The sequence below is a fragment of the Gekko japonicus genome, unplaced genomic scaffold (genome assembly GCF_001447785.1).
Source record: "Gekko japonicus isolate JY-2015 unplaced genomic scaffold, Gekko_japonicus_V1.1 scaffold536, whole genome shotgun sequence".
NCBI classification, from domain to species: Eukaryota; Metazoa; Chordata; class Lepidosauria; order Squamata; family Gekkonidae; genus Gekko; species Gekko japonicus.
Genome location: NW_015176467.1, coordinates 815501 through 839921, shown reverse-complemented (window position 1 = coordinate 839921; position 24421 = coordinate 815501). Strand labels below are relative to the sequence as shown.

The window sequence follows — 24421 nt, the reverse complement described above, 5'->3', positions numbered from 1 at the left end:
CTTTGGAAGGTTTTGCTTATGGAAAGAGTTAATTAATTTAGCAGCTGTTTTTTTTTTTTTTTTTTAAATACTTTTTATTTTTATAAAGGACAGACATAACACAAACAAACATAGATGCATAAATGGAGGGTTACCGTTACATCATTAAATTGTCTGTTTAGGTATCTCATACAATATTTAGTTATTTATTTTCCATGTTCCACCTTGTATTTTTGTATACGCCTTTTGCATATAATTAAAATACAGTTTTTGTTCCTTCTAGATTGGTTGTATGTCAATATATTTTATTTATTGTAGTCTTCAATCCATTTGTAGAATCTTGACCATGTATTTTCAAAACTTGCTTCAGTTTGTCCTCTCAACAATAAAGTTAATTTGTCCATTTCTGCAGTCTCAAGCAATTTATTTATGATTTCTTCTCTAGGTTGTACCTCATTTCTTCTCCAATATTCAGCATACAATATTCTTGCTGTTGTCACTACATGTTGTCATGGACATGGATGAGGATGAGCTGTCAGAGCCTGCAGAAACCACAGCTGGCCTCTCTGAAGCAGCAGAGGAGAATAGGTGGCAAGTGCCTGTAACAGCAGTCTTCACATCTGGCCCTGATAAGAAGGAAGAACTGCAAGCTGAAAGTCCTCCTGACACACCCCTATGTGTGACTCGTTTAAGGGAGTGACTGCGACAAAACTTAGCAAGCGGAAGGTGGCAATACACCAAAAGAAAACTTTGATTGTCAATGTATATGCCCCAAATGGAGCTAAGGAAAAATTCTTCAAAGATTTAGCAGGGCAATTACAACAATTAAGCTATGATCACCTAATATTGGCTGGAGACTTTAATGGTACAGTAGACAACAAATTGGACAGGCACTCGGCGAAGGGAGACGGAAAAAGTGGAAAATTACCAAACGCTTTTTTCGAATTAATGAAACAAGAGAAGTTACAAGACGTTTGGAGAAATTGGAATCAAAAAATAAAAGACTTTACCTTCTACTCTGACTGACATAGTTCTTTTTCCAGGATTGACATGATATGGATGACAGAAGAATTGGTCTTAAATACACAAAAAATAGAAATATTGCCGAGATGTAACTCTGACCACAATCCGCTTGTATGGAGTACAAAGGAAAAGAATAAGAACTTTCTATGGAGAATCAATGAAGACTTGTTCGACAAGAAGAAATAAATATTTCGAATGCACAGCACTGCCAAAGATACAAGGAGAATACAAAGATTTACTGAATGGTCGTATCCAAAAGGAAGAACTGGCCAAAGCAATCCAAGACACAAAATTGGGAAAAGCGCCAGGACCGGATGGATTTACCGCAAAATTTTATAAAAAATTGAAAGAAGAGTTAATTCCGGTCCTGGAAATGTTAACAAATGATATTAGGGATACGAAAGTTATACCTGAATCTTGGAAGGACGCTATTATATCGTTAATACCCAAAGAAGGCCAGGATCTAACCAATGTAAAGAGTTATAGACCAATATCGCTTTTGAACAATGATTACAAAATATTTGCGAAAGTGATTGCAGAAAGAGTGAAAAAATACTTACAGACGGTGATTTCAGAAGAGCAAGCTGGTTTTCTACCGAATAGACAAATTCGAGACAATCTAAGAATAGTAATGGATGCAATCGAGTATTATGAGATACACCCAGAGAAGGAAGTAGCCTTTTTATTTTTAGATGCGGAAAAAGCCTTTGACAACTTAAATTGGGACTTCATGTTTCAGATGTTTGGAGAAATGGAAGTTGGGCATCCGTTTAGCAACATGATTGAAGCGATCTACTCTGATCAAAGAGCGAGGTTAAATGTGAATAAAGACTTGACGGATCACTTCAGGGTTCAAAAAGGTACACGGCAAGGATGCCCACTCTCACCTTTACTTTTTATTTGGGTATTGGAGATTCTGTTACAGAAAGTACAAGAAGATGAAGAAATCAAAGGGCTCAAAATTGGAGGTTACAGTTATAAATATAGAGCTTTTGCAGATGACGTGATGTTTATGGTGGAAGAACCAGGAGAAAAATTACCGCTGTTGTTAAAAAAGATTGAAGACTTTGGTGTGCTGGCAGGGTTTTATATAAACAAGAACAAAACTAAACTTTTATGCAAGAATATGACGAAAAAAAGGCAAAAGGACTTACAAGACCTGGTACAGTGTGAAGTGGTGAAGAAAATAAAGTATCTGGGAATTGAATTAACAATGAAAAACATCGATCTTTATAAAAATAATTACGAAAAGCTATGGAATATTCTAACACAAGACTTTAAAAAGTGGAATACTATGAACTTATCGCTTTTGGGGAGAATCTCCGTAGTCAAAATGAATATATTACCACGATTGATGTTTTTGTTTCAAACTATTCCTATTGTGACTAAGATTGATGTATTGAATAGATGGCAGAGAGAAATCTCAAAATTTGTTTGGGGGGGCAGGAAACCTAGAATTAAGATGAAAATTATGTGTGATGCTAAAGAGAGAGGGGGATTGCAGTTACCAAATTTGCGCTTGTATTATGATGCAGTCTGTATAGTATGGTTAGAAAAATGGGTTAATCTGAAAGACAAAAAACTGCTTACTTTGGAAGGACATAATTGCAGATTTGGTTGGCATGCATACCTTTGGTATGAAAAAAATAAGGTTGATAATTTTTTCAGACATCACTTTGTGAGAAATGCCTTATTTGTAACGTGGACGAGATATAAAAGATTTTTCTTTGATGCAAGACCATTGTGGATAGTACCAGCAGAAGTTCTATCGTCATACACGAGGCAAAGCGGTAAAGAATGGTTGCCGTACAGAGATTTAATTAAAAAAGTTGGTACAGAATGGCAAATGAAAGAGCAGGATGAAATACAGTATAAATATGTATGGTTGAGCTATTTACAGATAGTTGACTTGTTCAATTCAGATAAGAAAAAATATGGTTTCAGAGAAGAGAAAAATGAAATTGAAACTGTCTGGGAGGGAGGAGGGAAAAAAGCGATTTCTACCGTATATAAAGTTTTGTTAAAATGGTATACGGAAGACGAGACGGTGAAAGAACAAATGCTTAAATGGGCAGTAAATGTTAATACTGAGATTTCTATGGATTCCTGGGAATATCTGTGGAAGAACTCGATTAAAATTTCGACCTGTACTAATGTGAAGGAGAACTGTTATAAAATGATGTACAGGTGGTATATGACACCAAAGAAAATAGCCAACATGAGTCAAAATCTTTCCAACAAGTGTTGGAAATGTAGAAAACATGAAGGTTCATTTTACCATATGTGGTGGACATGTGAAAAAGCTGTGGACTTCTGGACCAGGGTCCACAGCGAAATGCAAAAGATTCTGAAATGTTCCTTTAAGAAAGCGCCAGAAATTCTGCTCTTAGGACTTAAAATGGAAGAACTGAATATTACAAAAAGGACTCTATTTTGGTATCTGATTACAACGGCGAGACTACTCTATGCACAATGTTGGAAACAAGAAAGAATTCCAGAGTTAGAAGAATGGATACAAAAAACTTTGTTTATGGCGGAGATGGACAAAATTACAAAAAAATTGAATAACAAAGAAGATCAGGAATTCTATGAAGAGTGGAGAGACTTTAAAGTTTACCTAGAAAAGAACTGGGATGTGAAACATAACTTACTATATTTGGAACAATATTGAAATTAGAATATGATGTTATCTTAAGTTGTGCTGGAGGGACGAGGGGGGAAGCATTGCGGGAAGCCTGGGGGAGGGAGAGAGTTAATTGGGGATATTGGTATGGGGTTAAAATCGAAATATTAATTTGAACTGATGATATGTCAATATTTTCATGAAAATAAAATTGTGTTCAAAAAAAAACACTTAGCAAGCGGACAAAAAGAGGCCAGGCTACAAGGGAGACGCTCAGCCAGCCCAGAGTTCTAACAAGAGCCTGGCTGATCGTGCAGCTGGCTAATTGGTAAAGGTAAGGTAAAGGTAAAGGTTTCCCTTGCTCGAAAGCCAGTCGAATCCAACTCTAGGGAGCGGTGCTCATCTCCGTTTCCAAGCCAAAGAGCCAGCATTGTCCAAAGACATTTCCATGGTCATGTAGCCGGCATGACTAAACACCGAGGTGCACAGAACACTGTTACCTTCCCACCGAAGCGGTACCTATTTATCTACTTGAAATGTCTTGCTTTTGAACTGCTAGGTTGGCAGGAGCTGGGACCAGAGATGGGAGCTCACTCTGTCACGTGGCACTCGGGTCTCGAACTGCTAAGCTACTGAGCCACCGCGGCCCCTTGGCTAATTGGTAGCAGCATTTAACTCCACACTCTGGGCAGTAACCTTCGTGGAAGTAACAAGTCAGCTTCATGCTGCTAGCATCCACTCTGGCTTGGCTCTTGAACCTAGACCTTTGGACCCCTGGCTTTTGACTTGGTTCTGTGTTCCTGGCTCCTAACCCCGGCTTGGCTTTGGACTACATTTCTGGTTAGTGATTTGGACTTGGCTCTGTGTTTCTGGCTCCTGACCTTGGCTTTTTTCTGGACTCCCTTTGACTGGCCGCACCCCAGCCCATGACACATGTATAATAAGATAGGAATCTTGTTTTTTACAATTTTCTGGTAGTATATTCAATAAGAACAATTCTGGTACATAAGGTATAGTACTTTTTAACATTTTTTTGTAATATTTGATGGATCCAAGACCAGTATTTTTTAACTCAGTCACACGTCCACCACATATGAAAATAAGACATTTCCAACGATCATTTGATAAATTAGGGTACAACTTTGATAATTTATCTGGAGTAATATACCATCTATAAAACATTGTATAAATATTTTCTTTATATGAAGTTACTCTAGTAATCTTTACATTTTCTCCCATCCCTGTGACCATTAGTTCAAATCAATATTATTAACCAAGTTTTGTGCCCATTTAACCATGGAAGTTTTGACTACTTCATCTAGTGTCTTATTTTCTAACATTAATACATACAATTTCTTAATTTCTCATCAGTATACATCAATATCTTATCCACTTCTGTTATTTTTGTATAAAAACCTGTTATCTTATCCTTGGCATATCTTGATTCTATTTGTGCTCTTTCCCACCGTTAGGTTGGATTCTTGTTTTCTAATATTTCCTGTTGGTTTTAGTTCATTTTATTATCCAACAAATCTTCATATCAGTGCATTTTTAAAAAACAAATTTGGATTTGTAAAGGCGTTGAAAGGTGAAACCCATTTTAGTGTCTGGGTATTAAAAGGTTTTAACTTCTTCCCACGCCTTCAATAGGAAACTCCTAATAAGGTGTTGCTTAAACTACTTATGAGTGTCCACTCTTCCATACCATATAAATGCATGCCAACCTAATAAAGGTTCGTGACCTTTGAATGTCAGTAATCTAGTATTTTCTAACGTAATCCATTCTTTTAGCAACGTCAATGCTGCTGCTCTGTAATACAAAACCCAAGCTGTTAATGCGAATCCAGCTCTTTCTTTTGCATCTTGTAAGGCTTTTATTCTTGGTTTCTTGTTTCCCTTGGTTTCTTGTCCCTGGAGCTCCGGCTAATCTGAAGGGCATAACCAAATACTCGAACTGTCCCAGCGGGATGTTGAAAGCAGTCTTAAACACATCCCCCTCTCTAATGTGCATGCAAAAATAGGCATCCCAGAGGTCCACTTTGGTAAAAATCTTCCCCTGGGATGCCTCAGATAATAAGTCCTTGATTAGCAGGAGGGGGTAGGCATTAGACATAGACAATGCATTCAACCCTCTGTAATCCGAACATAGTCTCAAACCCCCAGGCTTCTTTTTCCTGAATTGCACTGGAGCCGCAAAGGGGGAGGTGGCTGGACGGATAAAGCCCCGACTTAAATTCTTGTCAATGAACCGTTGCAACTCCTCCTTCTCAATCAGGTTCATAGCATACAATTTCCCTTTAGGTACTTTATGTCCAGGGAGGATCTCAACTGCACAGTCTTACAGTGAGGAGGGAGCTCGTCCACTTCCTCTTCCTCAAATACTCTGGCTGGGTCCCTATATTCCACGGGAATTAGATCCCGTTCTTCCTGCGCCAAGCACACCTGCTCTGCAGTGGGGTGCAGCTCCTTCCCCCACTCTGGTCACCAAAGGTGTTCTTGACACCGGGGGTCTAAGAACATAAGGGTGCCTGAGCTCCATTGCACATAAGGGTTGTGGGCTTGGAGCCATGGGCTTCCCAAAACCATGGGGAACCTAGCCACCAGATTCACTATGAAAGACCACATTTCCCAATGAGTTGACACTCCCAACTGGTAAATGTACTGTGCGATACTGGCAAGCCTCCTTCATGGGGCACCATCCATCTGGGAGAATACTATGGGCCCTTTCAGTTTATGCACCTTAGCCCGCAGTCCTGTGACGATTGCAGGACTAATCAAGTCTCTGGTACACCCCGAGTCTATCAGGGCCCGCACTTTAATGTGGGTACCCGCTTCCGGGTTGATTATTGTTACAATCAGATAGAACAATGGGGAGATGTGTCTCACCAATTTGTGCGCTGGGGATTTTCAGACCTATTGGCTGGTGCCCTTCACAACAGGTCCCAGCCTTTTCCTGCCGACTGCACTTTGCCATCACTGGGTGAGGAGGTGGACTCCTCCAGAGTATTGTGAGCTTTGGCTTGCAGAGCTTTTGGGGTCTTGGGCCGCTTTCTGGGTGCCTTGGTCCTCTTCTCTTTGGGGTCCTCACAATGTTCTCTTTCTCTGCTCCTGGCTCCAGGGCATTCTGCGGTGAAGTGACCCAACTTCCTGCAGCGCAGACAGAGCCGGAGCCTCAGTGAGTTCTCACGGTCACCTCCAGGCAATGATCCTCTGCCCTGAAATGACTTCTGGTCCCGAAATGACTTCTGGCTCCTGACCCCTCTTTACCAGGTTATGCCTATTCTCAGTCTCACAGGCTACCTGGATCCGCCCCCACCCCCCAGTGTTAGGGGGTTGTCTTGGGCCAGTGCCTTCTCCAGGATGGTGGTGTTCAGCCCGGCCCTATAGAACTTGATCAGGACTTCTTCAGGCCATTCCTGGAGCTTGGCAGCACAGGACTTGAACTCATCTGAGTACTCCTGCACTGACTGGTTTCCTTGCCTCAGCCCGCGGAGCTGAGTGTGGACTTTCTCCAACTCCAGAGGATCTTTAAACTGGCAGTGTAGGGCTTGCATGAAGGCATTCATTTCCCTCAGTTCAGGTGCTTGCATGTCATAGAGACCGACAAACCAGTCAGGCACTCAGTCTCTGAGTCGGGACCCCACATAATCCACACTCCTTCCCCCCTCACTGCAGCCCACCAACCCATATGGCTACTATTCCATTTGGCTCCCATGACTCCAGGAATTTTAAAAAGCTACTCTTAGACTGATCAGACGCACAGTTTGATCCGTTGTTGTCCCCTTCCAGATTTAAAATGCACAATCAGACAGCAACATCTGTCTGTCATGCCCCAGTCATCTGTGCCACGCCCCCCTCCCTTTACTGCATGTTTCTTTGATAACTGTGAAAGTCTGGTCCTTTTGGGCTGAGCTGGTTTCAAACCAGATTTCCTGTTGTCTGCTTGCTCTGTTACGCACTCAAGCCATTAGGCAGGTCTGACTGGTCTCTTGTTTTCCAGCTGCCATTTTTTTTACTAGTTAGTGATGTGCACATAACTGCATATTTGCACCTCTCTCTCTTTCCCTCTCCCACAGGGGCTTCTCAAAACTGTGTTTTCTTTATAAAAACTTTCAAATAAAGACACCATTATACTTCAGCTTTTTTCAGTGCTTTGGGGAAAGGGTTAACTGAAAAGATTAGAGGAGGAGGACAGCAATGAACTACATATCCCAGCAGGCTCATCAGTTGTTGTGCACATGCTCAAAGAACAAACTAAAAAAATGGCTGATGGCCCCACTCCCTGATTGCTGCATCTGATTGCTCAAGGTCCGGGTGAAAGTGCTAAGGGGATGAGCCTTATCACAATTCTGTGTTACAAAAAAACCCTGGATCAATTACACTGGATAAAACTGCACATCTGACCGCAGCCTTAGTAAAAAGGAAAATTACAGAAACTTGAATACAAAACCTAACAGCTTAACGTACATTTCTTTTCCAAGATTCCAAATTAGGGCAATGTATAATACATCACAGAGAGGTATTGTATGGCACTGGTGATGCTACTGACATCTTTGGCATCTATTGGAAGCCCTAATGGAAAACAGCTGAAAAAAGCAGAAAGGTGTCTGGTGGCCTTTAGCCCTCTGCTGTTCTAATCCTAGAGAGTGGCCAGGCAGAATAGTTTCAGAAAGATGAGGTAGCAGCCTCAGAAGATAGCAGGCAAAGAGAGGTCTAGGGAATGGAGATTTCAGATTCCTCCAGACAGAAGAAATGAGAAAAGGGTGAGGTAGGACTCAGATGGTGAGAAAAACTGGAGGTAGAATGGCTAGACAGAGGAGAGGAAATCTGAAGTTCACATATTGATTGTAGGGGTGTGCATTCAGCTATACCACACACTTCTACAGATACAATGAAATGGAAAATACCAGTCCATAGATATAGGTAGAGGGTGAACAGTAAATTAGCATATAACATAATGGAGATGTTTAACAGATTCGGGGGTGGTGGGGGGAAGCCAAGTTTAGGTTACATGGTTACCATTTGTTTGGGTTTCATTGGGGGGGGGGACATAGTGAAGGGAATAAATTGGAGATTGATATACCCTGAATTGTGGAAATCCAGGTACTCATTTATTAAATAAAAAATAAACTGATTTCCCTGGACACTCTTTAAATTTAAATACTGATGAATTGCTGCCAATCCATAATGTAATAATGATGAATTGCTGCTAATTCATAATGTAAAAGTCATTATATTAAAGACATTCTGTTGTGAGCTATACAATATTATGTAAAGTATTATGCACAAGGGAGCTCATGCCCTAGCAAATTACTTGTAATTACAAAGAAAACAATAATGAGTTAAGACATCCATAGTTTGTCAAGTTCTCAAGAGATCAAATTAAGTACAAAAAGTGCAGAGGATCATTATGATGGTTGTTGTAAAATCTTTAAGTAGAAACTTGTGTGTTGCTGACTATTGACTTCCCAAAACAACTCCCTGATTTATTTACTTCACTTATACCCCAGCTTTCTCCCCACTGCTCACATTGTTCTCCTCTCTTCCATTTTATCCATACAACCATTGTGAAAGGTGGGTTAGGCTGAGTGTGTGTTATTCTAGCAAGTTGCCATGGCGGAATGTGAATTTAACACGGATCTCCCAGATGCTAGTCTGACACTCTAACCACTATACAACACTGGCTCTTTATAAAAAGCACTTTATGAAAAGCAATACTTATATTTTAAATTAAAGCATGATATTGTTAGTGCTGCTTTATAACCCACTTACAGCAGTTAAAAAAAAATGTCAAGATCCAAACCTATAAGTGATTGCTTAGGCAAAGGATCACAGGAGTAGGTCCCATTACAGGTGCTGCATTGGAGGAACAGGGCAAAATATTAGAGATGTTATATGGGGGAGATTACTTTTAATTATCTATACTTGTGGGATCTCATAAAATAAACTACTCCATACAGTAAGGGTTTCCTGTAAACAGTATGAATCATCTTTCTATAATATTAATTTGCTTTCCCCAGCTTTGAGGTACACCTAGCTTTAAGAGTCTGATAATAAGAGAGTACTAGGGTTGTGTAGTGGTTAGAGTGCTGGACTAGGACAGTGATGGTGAACCTTTTAGAGACTGAGTGCCCAAACTGCAACCCAAAACCCATTTATTTATCGCAAAGTGCCAACACGGCAATTTAACCTGAGTACTGAGGTTTCAGTTTAGAAAAAACAACTCATACATTAACATAAGATGATCCAAACAAAGTAAGGAAAGCAATCCCAAATACTGTCATTTACTTAAAATTCTTTGGCCGAGAATTCCACACTTTAATGACGGTCTGGGCTTGGCTGGGGCAATGGCATGCGTGCCCACTGAGAGGGCTCTGAGTGCCGCCTCTGGCACGCGTGCCATAGGTTCACCACCACTGGACTAGGATCTGGGAGACCTGGGATCTAATCCCCATGCTGTGATGGAAGTTTGCTGGGTGAGAGGATGAGAGGAAGGAATCCAACTTGCAAGGAGTCCTCATTGTGTTATGACTATATAGTTACAGGACGTAAAGTAGATAAATGGTGAATTTTTGGAATGCCTAGAGTTTTAAAGCAGTCTTGCCCTTTGAAGGATACTTACTGCAAATATACCTTCCTTTCCACGGACAGATTACTCAGAACTGGTAGAAGGGCCATCACATGAAGAAAAGACCAACAACTCTAGATTAACACCCACCTAACCTCTAGGGGAGGTATACTAGGAAGACTTGCTGGTGAGTTCCTAATATCTTCCTCTAGAGTTGGATGAATGATTGACTAAGGTAAGGAGGGGGAAGAAGATATAGAACACGGCAACTCATAGAAGCCAGTTACTGGAGGTCAAGAAAGAATCTGTTCCCTTGGTTACCTCCTTTGCATTCCTGTTTAAGGGTAGTAAAGACAGTATATAAGGTCATTACTAGGTATAGAGCATCAGCTTTGCATGCAGAAGGTCCCAGGTTCAATCTACAGCATCTCCAGTTAAAAGGATCGTGGTATATGTAAAAGACCTCTACCCAAATCCTTGGAGAGCCACCATTAGTCAAAGTAGACCAGTGGTCTGATGCAGTATAAAGCAGCTTCATTAGAGGGCTGACTCTGTAAGAGGCACTCAGGATCCCTAGGAGGCTTTATTTCAGAGCTTTCTGTCCCAGTCCAGTCTGGTCTAACCCATGGAGGTCAGGGAAGGAGGCGACATTGTAGCCCCCCAGGCTCCCCACAATCACAAATGGCCCCCAAGAACCCCACTGAGCCCCTGCAGGTGAAGGGCCATCCACCGCTGGCCAGCTTACCTGGAGGATGAGGAGAGCCACTGGCCGCAGCAATAGGGTGTCAGAAGAGCTGGGTGGTGGCGGCCCTGTGCTCCCAGCCGTGAGGAAACCGCCACCAGGCTACACATGCCGATGAGGAGGTGTGGAGCACAGGAAAGACAGTGCCCAGCTGAGCACGGCCCTAAATGTGGCAGGCCAGGATGGCAGCGGTCGGAAGCCCAGGAGATGCCTCGCCCAGCAGGCCGTCCAACGGGCCTGACATGGAAGCCAGCTGGGTGTTGATGGGGTGGAAGGAGCAGGGCCTGCCCAGTGAGGCTCAGCATTCTCAGGCTTATGTGGGGCTGGGGCCAACCTGGGGAGGCAGGCTTGGAGGAGCAGCAGGAGTGGTTGGGTATAAAGGGAGGAAGGAGACAGCCAGTGAGGAGGCTGGAGAACCCAGAGAGAAGGGAAGCTGGTTCCAGGGGTGTAACCTCCCTCCTCACCCACCACTGAGGTGCCTCTGACTCCTTCAAACCCCCCACCACCTGAGCAAGGGTCCCTTTTTTTTACAAGGTGGTCAGGTACAACTCGGGGAGGTACGCAGCGGCTCACAGTTAACAGCAGCCAAGGAGTGTTGTGGCACTTTCAAACAGGGTTTCTAACAGGGGAACTGAGCTTGGGATTGGTGCAATGAACCAAAGAGGGGTGTGTGTCTGTCTGCTTGAGGTTGTGTGGTTTCTGAGCTGTTTGGTTTGTGTCTGTGTGAAAATTTCCTTCTAGCTTTGGTGAGTACACTAGAAGCACATGGTCCTGCTGGGAAGGGCTTCTGCTTGAGTGACATGAGTCAGCTACCTGCCATTGTCTGACTCTTGGGGTCTCAATGGGTGAATGCTGGGAGAAAGGTTTAGATTTGTTAGGCACTGGGGAACTTTCTGGGACAAGCTAAATCTGTACAAAAGGTTTTACTTAAACCAAAGGGGAACCAGGCTGCTGGCACTTAATATCAAAAAAGGTGGCAGGGTAGCTTTTTAAACTAATCCCAGGAGGCAGCCAACAGGTGGCTGAGGAGCCTCCACTTTAGGTAAAGTCAGTCCATGGGGATGACAGTGTAAACCTTCAGGGTAATACTGATAGGAGAGCAACAGAACATGGAAGTGAGAGTAGGATGACAAAGGAGGGCCACGTGCGGTGACAAAGGAGCTGAGGGAGGCAAGGGTTGTGGAGAAGGAAATGTGTTATAGGTGTCTATATGCCAATGCTAGAAGTCTCTGAGCCAACATGGGGTAGCTGGAGTGCTTGGTGCTAACCAACAATTTAGATATAGTAAGTATCTCAGAAACATGGTGAAATGGGGACAATCAATGGGATACGGTCATCTCTCAGTATAAGCTCTATAAGCACAACTAGGAGGGATGGATTGGGGAGGTGTTGTGTTGTACATCAAAGAGGGCATAGAATCAAATAAGTTAGAAAACATTAAGGGGGCTAAAACACCAATATGGGTGGAAATACTGGGCCCTAAGAATTACTTGAGCTTGTGTACCTCATGGAATAGGAGTGCGCCTCCCTCTGCCAGGAGCAGATCTGGCACCTGTGGGAGGGGAAGGCGCACCTTGGCTAGCGAGAAGAGATTGGCGAACCAAGGTTGCCTCGGCCACCAGGGGGCGATCAGGATGCACCTCGTATGGACCCTGATGAGTCTTTGGACCGTTCTCAGCAACAGAGGCAGAGGCGGGAACATATATAGGAAGTTGTTGTCCCATGGGTACAGGAGTCCGTCTTCCAAAGCCCTGAGATCCTGAGCCGTCCTGCAGCAAAAACAGGTTGCACTTTGAGTTGTATCTGGTGGCAAAGACATCGACATAGAGGCATGCCCCACTTTCGAAACACGGGACATAGGTAGGCCCAGTTGAGTTCCCAATCGTGATGCTGGGAGAGACCCCTGCTGAGCAGGTCTGCATGCCCATTGGCCTTGCCAGCGATTTGTGAGGCAATGGAAAAGATGTGCAGAGGCATGCACCAGGCCCAAAGGTCCAGAGCCAGGAGACAGAGACTGCGGGAGACCATCCCACCCAGCCTGTTGACATAACTGAGGGCCGTCATATTGTCGGTTAAGACAGTTACGCATTGTCCTGCGAGCAGAGGCTGGAAACATTGAAGGGCCAATTTTATTGCCAACAGTTCCAGAAAGTTTATGTGTCTCCTTGAGGACACAGCATCCCACCTGTGACCTACAGAGAGGCCGTTGAGTTGAGCCCCCCAGCGAAGCATCAGTTGTGAGGTTGAGAGTAGGAGTGAGAGGATGTAATGGGATCCCCTCCGTCAGGTTGTGTGAGTGCGTCCACCACAGGAGGGAGTCGTGTACCTCTTGTGCTGGGAAAACCAAACTGATTTGGACATCCGTAGGGGCTTGAAGTGACGGATGAACCACAGCTGGAGTGGTCGCATTCACAACTTTGCAAAACGGAGGGCTGCAGTTGTCGCCGCCATTAGGCCCAGGAGGCGCTGAATCTGGAAGGTGGAGATGTGCTACAACCACAATCATAGTCTTGGTAAAGACCCTCGGGGCTGTGCTGAGGCCAAATGGTAGACTCCTGTATTGGTAGTGGCTGCCGCCTATCGTGAATCGGAGGTATTTGCGATGGGCGGGGTGGATAGTTAAATGGAAATAAGCATCCTTGAGGTCGAGGGTGGCCATCCAGCATCCGTGGGATAGGAGAGGCAGAATGACGGGAAGGGATGTCATCTTGAATTTTTGGTACTGTATATAGGCGTTGAGGCCACAAAGGTCTAAGATCGGCCTCTGCCCATCGTCCTTCTTGGGAACCATGAAGTATCGGGAATAAAAACCGAGTCCCTGGTGATCTAGAGGCACGGGTTCTATAGCACCCTTTGGTAGAAGTGTGGTGACCTCCTCGAGGAGGCATGATGACGGGGGAGTGATGACGACTACAGGAAGAGGTGGGAGTTCCATGAATTCGATGGAATAGCCCTTGGCTAAGATGGAAAGGACCCATTGGCCCGATGTAATGGTGGCCCAGGCCTGTAAATATGAAGGCGGGTAGGGTTGGAAGAGGTAGACAGGTGGAAGTCAAAGGCCCTGCTTGCTGTGTTTGGGTTGTTTTGGTCTGACAGTCTGCTGTCCAGAACAGTATCTCTGTCTGGCCTGGTACTGGCCTGGTACTGCTGCCTATTTGCAGACGGGGACCGGCATGGCCTGTAGCCTTCATTCGGCGACAGCTTAGCATATTGGCATCTGGAACCGTAACGAGACCACAAGCAAGGACGAAAGGGCTTAGAGCAGGCAGCGACCCCCAGCGACCTTGAGGCCTTAATGCTTTTATCCATTTCCTGGAGCACTGAATCAGTGGACACATGGAAAATACCCTGGCCATCGAAATAAGTCCTCTATGTACGCCCTGGTATCAGCCGGGAGTGCGGTGGTCCTCAGCCAGGAATACCTACCGGGGGAAACTGCAGGTGACATTGTTTTGGAAAACATATCCAGAGCATGTTTGGATGAGTTGATGATTTGTTTAGTAAGCAAGAAGCCTTCCTTCTGCAGCTTCCTGGCCTCCTGATGTTTGTCATCAGGCACAGAGGTCAAAAGGTTGGTAAAGCGCTCCCAGAGCGAGTACTGGTAATGGCCCATACAAGTGACATAATTAGATGTCTTAATGCTGAGGGCTCCCACCGAGTAAAAGCAGTGACCAATGGAGTCTAACTTCTTGCTTTCCTTATCTGAAGAGGTAGCAAGAGTATGTTTATTCCTTGAGATGGACGACACAACCATGGAATTAGGCTTGGGATGGATATGAAGGAATTCAGCCTCCGCCTCCTGGACCCGGTACATATGATCCAGACGTCTGGACAACACTGGAGCAGAGGAAGGCTTGTTCCACGGGGCCTTAGCCGCCTGTAGGAGGATGGTCAACATCGGGAGAGCTATCGAGGTGGAGGTATTAATCTGCACGACATCGAAAACAGCGTCCAACACCGAGGGTTGGGGCTGGACGATTGACAGGCCCAGGGAATCTCCATATAAAGAGAGATCCTCAGAAGGCGAGATCGGAAGGCTGTCCGATACCGTAGCCTTTGGGGAAGGACCCTCAGGTGACTCAGGACATTCCAAACCTTCAGTGTTCGTATCAGAGACATAAGATCTTGAAGGTGCTGCCGGTGCTACTGGGGTATCCGGTATCGGGGGAACTTTCGGTGACAAAGCAGGGGTGGAATGGAGAGGAGAGGGCGGATGATAAGGTTCCTCTGGGGCTTTGAATTGTGATGTGGAAGGCTTGGATTTATGGTGGGGAGAGCGTGAACTACGTGATCCATGGTCCCAGTCCAACTGTGGCCTAGGCGTCAGCCATGGCATCGATGCCGCCATCGGATAGGATGTAAACCAATAAGGCATGTGCCCCCTACGATACCACGGTACCGGTGGGTCAAAGTAGGTCGGAGTGCGGCCTTAATTCCTGTCTGGATGAGTACGTGAGCATGGGCCTGGAACGACGGTAATCTGGGCACTCCTCAGGTCGATATTGATACTCCTGGCCTCTGGGCAATCGGGATCGATGGTGTCGAGAGCTCAGTGCCGACTGATCACTCTCCCAGGAAATCACCGACTGGGAACGATGTCGACAAGGCTGATGTGGAACCATTTCCTTGACTTCAAACGGTGAGGCTGAAATTGGTCTGGAGTCGACAGAAGCCTCCGATACCGGGGGGGTTCAGGTGCCGGATTGGTGAGTCCAGTAACTCAATTGTAGGCAGCTCCGGTATCGGAGTATCAACGACGACGTGTTGCGCCCGCTGAAGAGGGGGTAATGCAGAGGCCGGATACACATTATCGCTGCTCACTTTCTGAGACTGATGCATAGTGCAGGTGAGAGAACTTAGCTTTCACGTGCTTCTCTTTTTTCTTCTTTTTGGCCAGTGTAGAGGGGGATGAGGCCTCGTTCGACGCCAAGCACTTAGAAGACTGTCCCCCATCCGATGCCGACTTTGCACGGTGTGGGGGGTTTGGTGCTGAGTTGTCTCCCGATGTCGACTTGGTCGCCATCACTAGGGAGATTGCAGGAGTCTCGGCTGACATATTTCCCACAGGCACAGGGGTCAATGCCGATTCCCAAAGCGCTACCCAAAGTCTTACGGCTCTGTTTTTGCGAGTTTGGTTCGAGAACTTCGCACAATGGCGGCAAGCGTCTGGGTGATGAGTCTCCCCAAGGCAAATATTGTAAAGTGTGTGGCCATCATGAGGGGCAAGTTTACTGCCACAGCCAACACACAGTTTGAAACAGCCCCCTCTTTTGGCCATAAAAAAGCAAAATGGTCCAAAAGAAAAGAAAAAGTCCTTCAGTGAGGTGAAGGAAATTTTTACCTCAGGTGGGGGGGGGGGGAGAAAAGGCAGGAAGCCGCTTGAGGCAGCGGCAACCCGCAATGAAAAGTCTTTTTTTTTTAGTTAATAAAGAAGAAAAATAAAATAAACGAAGAAAAATACTGTTTGAGTATCCCTCATGAGAGAAAAAACGCTTCTTCACCGACCGGCAGAAACCAGCTGCTAACAGTGCGGCGGTCAGAAGAGAACTGGCGGGATGTCCGTGCCTCTCCTCCTTGGGCATACGCAGTGGGGTTCCCACGCATGCCTGGAGGAGAGGCGCAAAGATCCCTTTGTGAGCTTTGCATACCACCGATTCGGATCAGCGCAGGCACAAAGTCCCATGCGTGTGATGCACAGAGACCACGAAGACGATCTGAGGAGTCGCCATAGGTCCCAGGGTCAGCACTACCCCTGTAATGGCAGCTGGGAGCAGCATATATGCTTGAACCCCTGCTGCTAAGGTCCCAAATCTTTAGTCTTGGCTGTAGTTCAGGGAAAAGAGGGGATTTGAGGCTGGTATGCTTAACAACTCAACTCAGGTGCAACTGAGAGGCCTGGCCTTTTGCCCCTGGTTGCTGGTGCTCACGGCTGCTTTGTCACCATGCTGATCTTCCTCCTCTGTCAAAGTCGGCCAGCTTGCAGCCTCTTGCTGTGTGTGTGTCGCTGAACTTAATGCCACTGAAGTTGCTGAGGGGAAGGGGTGGCTTGGTGCCTCGGACACACCTGCTCTTTCTCCCAATATCATCTGTGTGAAAGTGGCAGACTACAGTCCTTCCCCTTTGCCCAGTGCCTTAGGCGGTTAGGACTTATCACTTTTCTCGTCTCTTTTCCCCACAAAACCCAACCCCTGGGTCTTTTTATGGGTAGAAGATTCCATTCTTATGCAATTTTTTTTCTTGGTAAGTCTGAACAGTTTTCTTAGTAGTTAGAGCCAGGCTCTAGTGACCTCCTAGAGCATCAGAGCTATTCAAACTGTAAGGACGCCCTCACCGAGTCCAAGTAAGGCATGCAAAAATTTGCATAGCCCTGCCTGAGGTGAGTGAAGGCATGACCTCCTTCAGTGGAGGTGTGACCTGTTTGGATGCCTTCCCCCACTGAACAAGAACAGGCAGTTCTCACAACAAAGGGAAGCAGTTGAGTCCAACAAGAATAGGTATTGGGGCCAGTCCTATTTAATTTGTTCATAAATGATCTGGAACTGAAGATGATCATGTAGTGGCCAAGTCTGCAGATGACACAAGATTACTCAAGATGATGAAAACCAGGAGGATCTCACAAATTGGGTGAGTGGGTGACAATGTGGCAAATGAAGTTCAATGTTAGTAAGGTGATGTAAACTGGAACAAAAAATCCCTACTTCAAGTATATGCTAATGCGATCTGAACTTGCTGAGACTGAGAGGGAAAGAGATCTTGGGGTTCTAGTAAATAGCTCAATAAAAGTGTTAATCTGGTGTGTCATAGCAATGAAAAAGCCAAACGGTATGGGATTGTCAGACTCCTGGACAAAGTTACTCTCAATAACACTCTCAGGCAGTGATTTTTTAATTGAGAAATAATCATGTTCCAGATCAGACCAGTCCTGTGTCAGAAATGGGGTTCTGGCAGGAGAATCCAAAGAGATAGACAGTTCAAAAGAGGTCCCCCTTCAAGTACATCCAATCACACTCCACAAACATCCCACCTAGTTTTTGTGCTTCCTACACCCCCCACCTGTGAATATGTGAATCCCTTATCTAAACAGCGAAGCAGGCACAGCTTTGGCTTCAAGGTCGTCCCTGGTGAAGAAAGGTATCTTGAGAAGAGTTATTTCACCTACAATAGAGCAGTTCACACACACTCAGCCTCACACACTCCCCTCAAGAATTTCCCTCTCCTCACAAATCATGGCAAACTAGAGACAGAGTTTGAAAGAAAGGGATTGAAAATAAAAGAGCTAATATTATAACCCCCTTGTATAGATCTGTGATACAGGCTCACATGGAATACATAAATCTTTCACATGGAATGCATGGAATACATAAATCTTCCACATGGAATACAATCCTCCCCAGGAGGAAAAGTACAGTCTTTCTCTGCAGTGGGGACCAAAGGAGCTTACATAATTTTTCTCTCCCCCTTTTGATCTGCACAACAACCCTGTGTGGTAGGTTAGGCTGAAAGTCTGTGAGTGGTCTGAAATCACCCACTCAGCTTCCACAGCAAGAACCTGGGTCTGGCAGACCCTGCTCTGAAGTGTAAACTGCTACGCCACACTGGTTGTGGTATCACCTGGTATCCCAACAGAACTTCAGACAATGGATCTCTCTCTCCCCCTGGAAAAAAATAACTGTTTTGGAGGATGGACTCTATGGCATTCTATTCAGCTGAGGCCTCTCCCTTCTCCAAACCCTGGCTTCCGTAGACCCCAGCACAAAATCTCCAGGAATTTCCCAACCTGGAGCTGGCAACCCTAGTCAGGACTGATCCCAATGAGTTCCCCACAAAGGCCTGGAAAGGGCCTCCTGGTTTTGCCTTTTTTACTGACAGAACCAAGCTTGGTTGCCTAGCAACAGCCACTGAGGGAAACTGCCTAGCAACAGCCACAGGAGCCAAGCAGGAGAAGTGTCTTTGTCAGGAGAGACAGCCGCTTTGGCAGTTATTCTGACAGGTAACAGTGGCTGAGGTGGCAGTGGGCGGGGAAGAGGAGCAGACCCAGCCCCCAGCTAATGGCATGCGATTACTCTTGATTGGCAGTTGATGGGCCAATGGCTAGTGGAGGGCACAGCACAGCCAATGGGAGACTGGAAATGGCCAACGCGTTAGGAGAATTATATATGTAAGATATATAGGGTGGAGAGAGATGACGAAGACAACCTTTTCCCAAAATACTAGAACAAGGACATCCAATTAAGCTGATTGCCAGTAGATTCAGGTCGGACCAAAGGAAATACTTCTTTACACAGAGAGTGATTAAAATGTGGTATTCACTGCCAGAGGATGTAGTGATGGCCGTAAGCATAGAAAGTTTTAAAAGGGGATAGGACAGATTCATGGAGGACAGGTCAATTAGTGGCTACTAGCTATGGTGACTAATATGGATCTCCACATTCAGAGGCAGCAAACCTCTGAATACCAGTGCCAGAAGGCAACATCAGAGGAAGATCTTGGCCTCTATGAACTGCTGTTGGACCTCCAGAGGAACTGGTTGACCGCTGTGTGAGACAAGATGCTAGACTAGATGGACCACTGGTCTGATCCAACAGAGGTCTTCTTATGTTTAGATCATTTAGGAGACTAATACATCAAGAGATATTATATCCACATTGTCTAAAAAGCCATCCTCATAAATAATAGACTGTGCTGGATCACAGAAATAAATACCCAATTCTGAGTCAATGAATAGTTTAAAACATCACACTGCATCATACATATGTGCAAACAGATAAGCAATGTGGCTAAAGTGGCTTCCAAACGAAATGAAAACAGAATACACTGATCTTTAGGGACATCTAAATTATTCAAAATACGAGATTTTCATATCTAATCTACTATCTTATTTTACTGGGTTTTAAATTTACTTTCATCTCTCATTATTAGACTGCAGTTTCTTTGAATAACAATACAAGGTCTTGGATATGATTTGCAATTCATGGAGGGATAGCACTGAAGTATGGTGTAGGAATACTACCAATCCTTTTCTTTAATTCCACAGTTCTATGTGAGCTGTGGCTTCTACTCAAGTATCTAATCACAGGAAAAAAATAATTTGCATGCATTTAGGCATTAGTGATGATGCCACAGCTCACATGTGGTTACCAACAAGGCATCATGGTATTTCAGAATTGGCCCATTATAATCATATGTACCAGTGGGATCCTGGGATCCATCAGTGGAAGGCACTCATGTTCATGGATGTTTCCCATATTCTCCTTTCCCTAGCAATCCTTTCAGATTCCAGTAATCAATAGCTCTACTTCTGAACAATGGCCTCAGAGTATGGATCAAAAAAATACACACAATGGGGCTATGTACAGAGCAGAAAAATGTTTCTGCAAACTTGGGGGAACCCAGGTTTGTTTGTTTTTAAACACAAAATAAAAAACAAAAACAAAGGAAAAAACAGCTTGTGATGTGAGATCTCAGTCACCATTTGGGCAGCAGGTAGCATAATTTGGGTGAAAATTGCTAGGGTTGGCAGGGGTTAATGTGGAAAAAGCTGCATGGGCAGGGGGAGAGAGAGGGCAGGCCAAGTAGGCCCATGGGGAGGGAAGGAAGAAGTATAGCAATGGCAATAGGTCAAAGCTGAAAAGAAATTGGAAGGGCAACAAGTCAGAGGCAGATAGCAATTGAGGCACTGCTTTCACATTTTTTCCACAGCTGCTGACCCCGCCAAGTAGAGATGGTGAGCAAGCAGTAATGGCAAAAAATGTTACATTTCTAGCGCCAAGAAATTTAAAATCTACACAAAGAATATAGCAAAGGTATAAACAGGGGAGAATTCAGTTAAAGGTAAAGGTTCCCTTGCTCGAAAGCCAGTCGAATCCGACTCTAGGGTTGCGGTGCTCATCTCCGTTTCAAAGCTGAAGAGCCAGCGCTGTCCGAAGACGTTTCCGTGGTCATGTGGCTGGCATGACTAAACACCAAGGCACACGGAACGCTGTTACCTTCCCACCGAAATGGTACCTATTTATCTACTTGCAATTTCTTGCTTTCGAACTGCTAGGTTGGCAGGAGCTGGAACTAGAGACAGGAGCTCATCCCGTCTTGCGGCACCCGGGTCTTGAACTGCTGAACTACTGACCTTCCACAGCCTGCAGTTCAGCGTCTTAACCACTTGAGCCACCGCAGCTCCAGAATTCAGTTACTTGTACATATAGTTGGTTTCAGTAAGGCATGAAGACTTAAGAGTTATGTCAAAGGCATTAGGTTTTAAGGAGGGAGTTATAAGTGGCAAATACAGTTATACTTGATCCCATGTCACAGATTCAGACTGCCTGAAGAGCCTTAACCATCACTTTTCTTCTTTCTCCTGCATTTGTATAATAAACCACAAACATAAACCATAGAGGAAATAATCTATATATCTAATAGCCAAGGGTCCCTCTTTGTGCGGATACTTATTTCCACAGAACAAGGGCACCTGGAGGCTAAAGAGGTTTTTCTGCACACATGGAGTACTCTCCAAGGTTGCAGAAAAATGCAAAAAGTTTTTAAAAATACACAGGGAGGGTTAAACCCCCCCAAAAATTTAAAAAACCAACCCTGAGTTGTCTGCACTTGCGCAGTCCGAACTCGTGGTTCCTCGCACCAGACTTGGAGCTTTGCTCACTGGTCGGCCTCCCCGCAGCCAGCAAAACAGCCTTGGAGTAATGGGGCAGGGAATGCCAACGTCGCCGGGTCCTTCCCAGGCAGCTGGCCTCCCCACCACCAGCAAGGCAGCCCTGAAGCCGTGGGGCAGAAGATGCCGCCACCAGATCCCTCCCAGGCGAGTGGCCTCCCCACTGCCAGAAAAACAAGAAAGCTGCAGAAAAGGAGGCCGAAGGGGGGGGGGAGAGAAATAGGAGAGAGAAAAAGAGGGGGGAAAGAGGACATTGTCTGAGAAGGGTTGGGGTAAGAGAGGGGTTTGACATACAAGTGGTGAGTGAAGAAAGGGGGTGAGAAAGAATTCCTAGAGAAAGGGGTAGGGAGGAAAGCTAACATGGAAGGGATGAGAGGGGGAGGTGAGGGAAGATTGATAGATAAGGGGTGAGTTCAGAAAGACAGGAGGGAACTTTGACAGAGAAGGGGGGAAAGGGAAGCAAAGGTGGGGGAAATGCCCCCTTCCCGCAAGTTTCTTGTGGGTCTCTCCTTGTAATATCCTACTCTGCAACTCATTTTTAAAGGGAAGCCACTGTGGGGAAGGAATTTTGGATAGTTGTCCAAGACCATTCCACTCTGCCCACCCGACCTTATCTTGCCTCAGATTTGAAAACCGAGAAGCCAAATGGTGTTCCTTGCAAGGGCCATAGTGTTGATCCCTATATAAGATTCTGAAAGCATTATGTAGCTGTTAAAACAGAACCAGCATAAACAAATAAATGTCAAATGAAGCTTTAGATTTATGTTGATGATGAGACACATTCTTAAGAATGTCCACTTGTATCTATTAAGAATAACATTCTTAAGGGCTGGATCCCATGGAAATCTTCCTCCAGCACAAAAATCCTTCTCCTATCACGACAAGCCTCCTTGAATTGGAGTGAAGTTCTGCAGGATCCAATCCACTGCATTTGCTATTATTTGTTACTCTAAGAGGTTACTGTTATGGTTCTCGAAGCAGGGGAGAGAGATCCATCATGCTAGCCTGCAAGATTCCGCCTTCTGCATTCACAACAAGGCATATAGCTATCAAGGACTGCTAAGCTCCTATCACTGATCAATGACAGAAATCAGGGGACTTCTTGTTTACTTACTGGTGACTATCCCCACTCTTCAATTATCTATCACATCCTGACATATAGGGCTGCTGGAATGCCATACACATTTCCATAAAAAGTTTATGGGCTGCTAAATGCCTGTATAGAAGGGTCCTTAACTTGCCAAGGGGGCTGATCAGGGAAGATGCATGCAGCTGTTCTTGTCTGGCTCCTAGATGCTCAAGCACGTAGAGACTCCTGGGGCACTGGAAAGGGGCTGAATCATGCCCACTGCCTTCAACAAAGTCCTGAACATTCATTTCAAATTGTTCCATACAAATACACATTTAAAATCCTTCCCAGACTTGGTGACATGGTTCAGAGACGATTTTGAACACCACACATCCATAGACAAGTTTGAGTACTGGCAACTGCTTGTTATGTATTCACTTCCATGTGAGAAAATGCAGTAAGTTTAGTAAGGTCCAAGGTTCCACAGGCAGGACTGACTATAGCAAGCCCTACCACATCCAATGGAAGGATTTCTGTAAAATTCCTTGGGGCATGGTGTCCCCAATAATTAAGCAATAGGGAACTCCTCAGCTGTAGCTGATGAAACATTGCCTGCAAAAGTGTTTTCTTAAACACTGAGTGAAACAAAGAGAATGGCACAGTAAAGATTAAAATGAGTAAACAAGCTGTTTTCAATAAAAGTTGCATTCTTCCTGTAATGATCCAATAAGCTAAAACTTGAGAATTAGCTAAGACTGTAGAGGATTATAGAATGTTTCCTTCATTACTGTAAAAAGAAGGGGGTGTTATAGACTTCATCTTTGTGGGACAACACAGATCACAGATAGTTCCTGTGTTCACTAGTTAAAAACAAAGTAACACTTTCTCAACACAAAACGTTCTTTGTATGGGATTATGAATGGAAATTATTATTTTCAAGAAGCACGTAGACTCTTGGGTAATAGTCACAACTGAAGGAATATGTCTTTGGCAAGAGGCAGAAGAAGAGATGAACAGAAACAGATGTATGATGTCTAAGAATGGACAACAAAGATTGGACAGCATAGAAGAACAAAAAGCAAAAGAACTATGAATACACATTATAAAATACACTAAACATTGTGAAGAGGATATTTCAGATCTGTTCTATTAAGAGTTTTGCAATCATGTTCACGTTGACAACGATTATATTAAATACAAATGTTCGTTTTTAACTTTAAACACACCTACATGGTTATATCGGAGCTGCGGTGGCTCAAGTGGTTAAGACGCTGAACTGCAGGCTGTGGAAGGTCGGTAGTTCAGCAGTTCGAGACCCGAGTGTGCCGTATGACGGAGTGAGCTCCCGTCTCTAGTTCCAGCTCCTGCCAACCTAGCAGTTCGAAAGCAAGAAATTGCAAGTAGATAAATAGGTACCACTTCGGTGGGAAGGTAACAGCGTTCCGTGCACCTTGGTGTTTAGTCATGCCGGCCACATGACCACGGAAACGTCTTCGGACAGCGCTGGCTCTTCGGCTTTGAAACGGAGATGAGCACCGCAACCCTAGAGTCGGATTCGACTGGCTTTCGAGCAAGGGAACCTTTACCTTTACCTTTACATGGTTATATCCACTCTAAAACAAGGATTATCTGACCAATTACCAAAGCAATTTTAGAACCTGTTCTTTGTTTGTATCTTTTCTATTTTTTCCTAGAAGAAACTGGCATGATTATGTGTGTTTGTACTACAAAAATATTCCACAGATTTTATTTAGTAC

The 24421-nt window shown here is 44.7% G+C and overlaps 1 protein-coding gene across 5 annotated transcripts in view; it reads right to left on the bottom strand.

The window, feature by feature from the left end:
• The window catches only part of TNRC6C (trinucleotide repeat containing 6C), a 285172-nt gene that overhangs the window by 119552 nt on the left and 141199 nt on the right, over positions 1-24421 (bottom strand). The window lies entirely within an intron of this gene.